The sequence below is a fragment of the Megascapheus bottae genome, chromosome 36 (assembly GCF_031878675.1).
Source record: "Megascapheus bottae isolate mThoBot1 chromosome 36, mThoBot2.hap1, whole genome shotgun sequence".
Lineage (NCBI taxonomy): Eukaryota > Metazoa > Chordata > Mammalia > Rodentia > Geomyidae > Megascapheus > Megascapheus bottae.
This window is the reverse complement of record NC_143544.1, coordinates 319,710-326,373: the sequence shown is the minus strand read 5'-3', so window position 1 is coordinate 326,373 and position 6,664 is coordinate 319,710. Positions and strand designations below refer to the sequence as shown.

At 44.3% G+C, this 6,664-nt stretch overlaps 1 pseudogene; it reads left to right on the top strand.

Annotated features, from left to right (window-relative positions):
- Positions 1-3,069: 3,069 nt before the first annotated feature.
- On the top strand, positions 3,070-3,947 carry LOC150042158 (histone deacetylase complex subunit SAP18-like; annotated as a pseudogene).
- Positions 3,948-6,664: the final 2,717 nt, after the last annotated feature.

Genomic DNA, 6,664 nt, shown 5'->3' with positions numbered 1-6,664 from the left:
CTGGAAGGGGCAGAGCTGTTGATTAGGAATGCACAGGTGGCAGCTCCCGCTCAGGCAAACCCAGACATCATGGAGACTCGAGAACCCGGTGACTGACGGAGGGAGGTGTCAGGGTCCTGTGGGAAGTGAGTTTGTAGACCAATCCTACCTTCCCTGCTCTCCAGCACCATGCCCCAGTGTTATCAGGTATAGGACAATGGCTCTTCCTCCTGGTGACCTGGGATGCCTGCTTAATTTACTTTTTATCTTTTGTGCTGGCCCCAGGGCTTGAACTCTGGGCGTGGATGCTATGTCTGAGCTTGTATCAGTCAAGGCAAGTGTGTCTATCCAATGAGCCACACGGCCACCTGTTTTTGGTGGTCATTGGGAAATCAGAGTCTCATGGATTTTCCTGCCTTGGGGGGTGTTGACCCAAGATCCTCAGATAGGGGCCATCTGAGTAGCTAGGATGATAGGCTGCAGCTGACACAAAGGTGGGGAACTTTGAAGGTCAGGCAAAGGTTCCTGACCCTACAACTGCCAGTGGAGTAAGCCTAGCCATTCCATGTCTCTAAAGCCTCAGGTTTTTCAAGGCTTGGCTGACCAACTCTGTTTGCAGCAGTGGGAAGGGGGAAATGAACTGGTGGTAGGAACCCTGACGTACATCAGGAATGGAGAGGCCAGCAGTGGGAATGGGTTGTGTAATGGATTGGGAGTGATGACGTTGATTGGCAGGTCTTAACAGGGTGGGATCTAGAAGGGAGGGAGGTCCCCCCCCAACGGCACATTTGGTGGAGCTTGCAGGCTGATGGCTGTGGTGTAACATCTGAGGAAGGGGATCTGTGGCTGAGTGAGCCATCTGACCCGCACACATCCAGTAGACTTCCCTGGACCTGCCAACCCTCTCTAGGTCCCTGCAAACCCTCAACAATAGAAGGACAAGGGCTCGCACGGTAACTGAGGATGCGTGGAGTCAAGTGACACACCCGAGATTCCAGTCCTGGCCTTCTCATCACGCGTGGCTTTTTTTTTCCTTTTAGACTTTTGAGTGCATGGTGAAGGTAGTTTCTCTAGGTCTCATTTTCTCCAAGCAAGGGCTGCCCAAGCCCTTTCCCACCCTTCCTTGTCCAGCTGCTTGGGTCCTAGACTCTGAGGTCAGGTCAGCTCCAAAGCAGCACATGTGCCACTTGAGGCAGGGGTGGGACTCAGGAATTGGTGACATGGTCACACAGCCAGCTCCTTTGAGCTGGGGACAGGTGACTTGGTGGACAGTGGCCTGGCTGTCCCTGATATGATGGAACCCATTGGAGGAGTTGAGGTCTGAGCTGTTTGTGGAAGCCTGCAGGAAAGGGGTTTGGGGAGCAGAGCGTGGGGTGGCTAGGCTGCTGGATGTTGGATATGGCTGAGCTCCAGGTGGTCCCCTGCATCCTCCATAGGCCAGGTCCTTCCCAGCCTTGCTCTGGGAGCCCTACCTCTTTCTGTGTAGAGCTAGAAGGTAGGGGACAAGTGGCTGCAGCTGTCCTCATGGGCTCTAGTGGACTGTCCTGTAGAAGAGTTGGGATGGCAGAACACCTTGTTTGCCTGCCTTTGGTGGGTCTTGGCTCCAGGTGTGTGTGTGTGTGTGTGTGTGTGTGTGTGTGTGTGTGTGAGAGAGAGAGAGAGAGAGAGAGAGAGTGTGTATGTGTACGTGTGTGTACAAGCCATGTCCCAGAGCCTCTCTGTGCCTCCAGTTGTCTAAAGCATGGACTCCTATCAAGATTGCTGGGCCTCTGCTCAACCCACCCTCACTCATTTGCTGGCCTGTAAACATGCTGTCCCTCTCCTGCTCTGGATGACAGAAAGGATGTTTAAGTGAGGAAGGAGACATGAAATCTTGGCATCGTCAATGGCTGGGTTTTGAAAGGCTGGCAGGATCATTCCGAGCCAAACAAAAAAATCACACAAAATGAAATCAAGCAAGACGTAATTACGGGAGACAGAAATAGAGTGTGAAAAAATCACGGGAGACAAAACAATCACGAGAAAACAATCAGGTGAGACCAAATCACGCGAGGCAAAAATCACGCGAGAAAATAATCACGAGATACAAAAATCACGCGAGAAAAAACACGGGAGATAAAATCACGTGAGTCAAAATTCACGCTAGAAAAAAATTACGCGAGACAAAAATCAAGCGAGAAAAATCACAGGAGAAAAAAAATCACGCAAGGAATAAATTAAGCAAGACAAAATCACGTGAGACCAAATCACACGACAAAAGTCACATGAGACAAAAATTATGTGAGACGAAATCATGTGAGACAAAAATCTCGCGAGAAAAAAACATGGGAGAAAAAAAATCTCGTGAGACAAAAATCGTGCGAGAAAAAGCATGGGAGAAAAAATAACATGAGAAAAAAAATCACGTGAGAAACAATTACATGAGAAAAAACACGAGAAAAAATATCACGAGGCAAAATCACGCGAGACAAAAATCACGCAAGAAAAAATAAAGCGAGACAAAATCACGCGAGACCAAATCACGCGAGACAAAAATCATGCGAGACGAAATCATGAGAGATAAAATCACGCGAAATGAAATCCAGCGAGACGTAATTACAGGAGACAAAAATCGCGCAAGAAAATATTACACGAGACAAAAACACGTGAGATACAAAATCAGGCGAAAAAAGTCAGGCGAGACCAAAATCACGTGTGACGAAATCACGTGAGACAAAAATCACGCGAGATAAAAATTATGAGAGACAAAATCACGCGAGACAGAATCGTGGGAGACCAAAGCACTCGAGAAAAAAAATCACTTGAGAAAAAAAATCACGCGTGAAAAAACACGTGTAACAAAATCACGCGAGACCGCAAATCTCGGAGATAAACATCACTTGAAAAAAAACCACGCGAGAAAAAAAATCCCATGAGACCAAATCAGGGGCGAGACAAAAAAATCACGCGAAAAAAAAAATTCACGCCAGAGAAAAATCACACAAGAAAATATCACGCAAGGAAAATCAGGCGAGAACAAATCACGGAAGAAAAAAAATCACGTGAGACAAAAACGTGTGAGACTAAATCACGCGAGAAAAAAATCACGGGAGACGAGAAATCATGCGAGACTAAAATCACGCGAGACTAGAAATCACACGAGAAAAAAGTCACACAAAAAATTCGACATCACAAATCTGGGGAGAAAATAATTACGGGAGAAAAAAAACACGCGACAAAACAGTCCGGTGAGACCAAATCACGCATGACAACAAAGGCACGACAAAGGGCTAAGCTCGCAGGCCGAGGAGGGAAGATGGCGGTGGAGTCGCGCGTTACCCAGGAGGAAATCAAGAAGGAGCCTGAGAAGCCAATCCACCGTGCGAAGACGTGCCCGCTGCTGCTGCGGGTCTTCACCACCACCAACGGCCGCCACCACCGCATCGACCAGTTCTCCCGTGGAAATGTGCCGTCCAGCGAGCTGCAGATCTACACCTGGATGGATGCAATCTTAAAAGAACTGACTAGTTCAGTGAAAGAAGCCTATCCAGAAGCTAGAAAGAAGGGTACACACTTCAATTTTGCAATTGTTTTTTTTTTTTTTTGCCAGTCCTGGGCTTGAGCTCAGGGTCTGAGCACTGTCCTTGGACTTTCTCAAGACTAGAGCTCTACCACTTGAGCCTCAGCACCACTTCCGGCTTTTTTCTATGTATGTGGTACCAAGGAATCGAACACGGGTCTTTGTGCATGCTAGGCAAGCACTTTAGCCACTAGGCCAAACTCCCCGCCCCTTTGCAATTGTTTTTATGGATCTTAAAAGACCTGGCTATCGACTGAAGGAGATTGGCAGCACCATGTCTGGTAGAAAGGGGACAGACGACCCCATGACACTTCAGTCGCAGAAGTTCCAGATAGGTGATTATTTAGACAGAGCCATCACCCCTCCCAATCGAGCACCACCTCCTTCAGGGTGAATGAAATCTTACTAAATCCACTTTCTCCAACTTGCTTTTCAGCCGCTTATGTAAAAAAAGATACTTAGATACTTCTTCCTCCCCCTATTTTTGCCATTAAGCCTTTAAATTCTGAAAAATTGTAACACATCTACTTAGGAGTTAGATTTGGATGTACTATAGTATGAATATTAGAAAGTCCACATTTCAAGCCCTTCTGTAAAATATGAAAAGTGCTCTTAGCATTCCGTGTGAAACTGTGTTGTGAAATATATGTGTGCAGTCAGAGTATGAAAGTTAATGGGGCATGGGAACAGGGTTTCATGGTCCAGTTCTGGTTTTTATTTTATTTTTTGAAATTTATAAACATGACAGTTGGTAAAAGCCTTTTTAGTTGTAGTCTGTTACAGTAGAAAATGGAAACTATGCCCTAAAGCCTAAAATTATGTATCAATAATTCTGGGGTGCCTCCAGCTGTATATTAGTGATTCTTAAAGTAAAAGCCCACTCATTTTACCTATGTATATAGAAACAGCCATTGAGAATCTGCTGATTCTGTGGACCTGGTGTCTCTTGGTGGTAGCAAGGCCTTGAGCCTGGATCTATTACTGTGGGTCTCCCTTAGACTGCTTACCCACTGAGTCTATATGGGCTTTAGTGTTCTGTAGGCTATAAAATTGTGTTCTTGGAGAATGATTTTCCTGCTTGGAAAAAGATGTTCTTTGTAGGTTGAGAATGAGAACTAAAGGCTATTGTAAAGAATAAGCTGTCAGGTCAAGAGTTTGGCCTATTGGTAAGAATGTTTGTCTAGCATACACGAAGACCTGGTTTGATTCCTTGGTACCACATACATAGAAAAAGCCAGAAGTGGTACTGTTGGTCAAGGGGTAGAGTGCTAGCCTTGAGAAAGCCCAAGGACAGTGCTCAGGCCCTGAGTTCAATCCCTGGGACTGGGCAAAAAAAAAAAGCCATGAACTCTTAGAAAGGCTCTTGTGTAATTTCAATTTATTATCTCACTAAAGTGGTTTGGCCAGTTATTTCACCCCCTTGTCTGAGTCAACATGGAATTTCTCCTTTTAAGGCCTGTACCACTGAAAGTACAGAGTACCTAGTGAATTTGTTATAAGGCTAAGAATCGTATACCCAGGCCTTGTTTTCCTCTGAGTTTGAGTTATTGATAGCCATTTCCCGAATGTGATTCATGATTGCACTTGCTCAGTGCTTTAGCATCTGCCCCAACTGTCTAATAGGTATTGAAAGCTCCCCCTGGGCTCTGAGTTACAGTATATAACTGGGACTGCTAAGCTTGTCATTGACTCTAGTAATGTTGTCAGTTGTGTCTGTGTATTCCAGACATGTGTGATAGCAAAGTTTATGTTGTGGGGGGGGGAAGAACTATGTCAGATCAGGTTGGAAATTCACAAAAACGACAACTGTTTTTGTTTTTGTTTTTTTTTTTTTAAATAAAGAGCTGGACTTGCAAAAAAAAAAGCACAACAAAAATCACACGAGAAGAAAATCACGAGAGACGAAATCATGAAAGATGAATCACACGAGACGAAATCACGCTAGACAAAAATCATGAGAGAAGAAATCACATGACATACAAATCACACGAGAAAAAAAATAACACGAGACAATATCATGTGAGACCAAATCATGGGAGAAAACAATCACACAAGACAAAAATCACGTGAGATAAAAATCACATGAGAAAAAAAAACCCCGACACAAAAATCTTGTGAGACAAATTCACACGAGAAAAAAATCACGCGAGACAAAAATCACGTGATACAAATATCACACGAGAAAAAAATCATGCGAGGAAAAAAACCACATGAGACAAACACAGACGAGAAAAAAATCACGTGCGACAAAAATCACCGGAGAAGAAATCACACAAGACAAAAATCACGTGAGACCAAATCCGGCGAGACAAATTCACACGACATCACAAATCTCAGGAGAAAAATTCACGTGAGAAAAAAACACTCGAGAAAAATCCCGTGACACAAAATCACGCGAGAATCACATGAGACTAACTCACGCGAGACAAAAATGACGTGACTCAAAAATCAGGTGAGACAAAATCACACGAGACAGAAATCATGTGAGAAAAAAAATCACACAAGAAAAAAATCAAGCGAGAAAAGATCACGCAAGACCAATTCACGTGAGAAAAAAATCACTCGAAAAAATTCATGCAAGACAAAAATCATGTGAGAAAAGAATCACGTGAGAAAAAAATTATGGGTGAAAAAAACCATGTGAGAAAAAAATCTCCTGAGGCACTATCACGTGAGACAAAAATCACCAAGAAAAAAGCGAGACAAAATCACACGAGACCAAATCGCAAGAGACCAAATCATGTGAGACAAATACCATGCGAGATAAAATCATGCGAGGCAAAGTCACGTGAGGCAAAAATCATGACATAAAAAATCATGCGAAATGAAATCACACTGGATGAAATTACGCGAGACATAAATCACGCTAGAAAAAAAAATCCCAGAAGGGCCAGGAGTTTGGCCTAGTGGTTAAAGTCCTTGCCTAGCATGCATGAAGACCCGGGTTCGATTCCTCGGTACCACATACATAGAAAAAAGCCAGAAATGGTGCTGAGGCTCAAGTGGTAGAGCTCTAGCCTTGAGAAAGTCCAAGGACAGTGCTCAGGCCCTGAGTTCAAGCCCAGGACTGGCAATAAAAAAAAAAAAATCCCAGAAGACAAAAGCAGGTGAGACAAAAAGAATCAC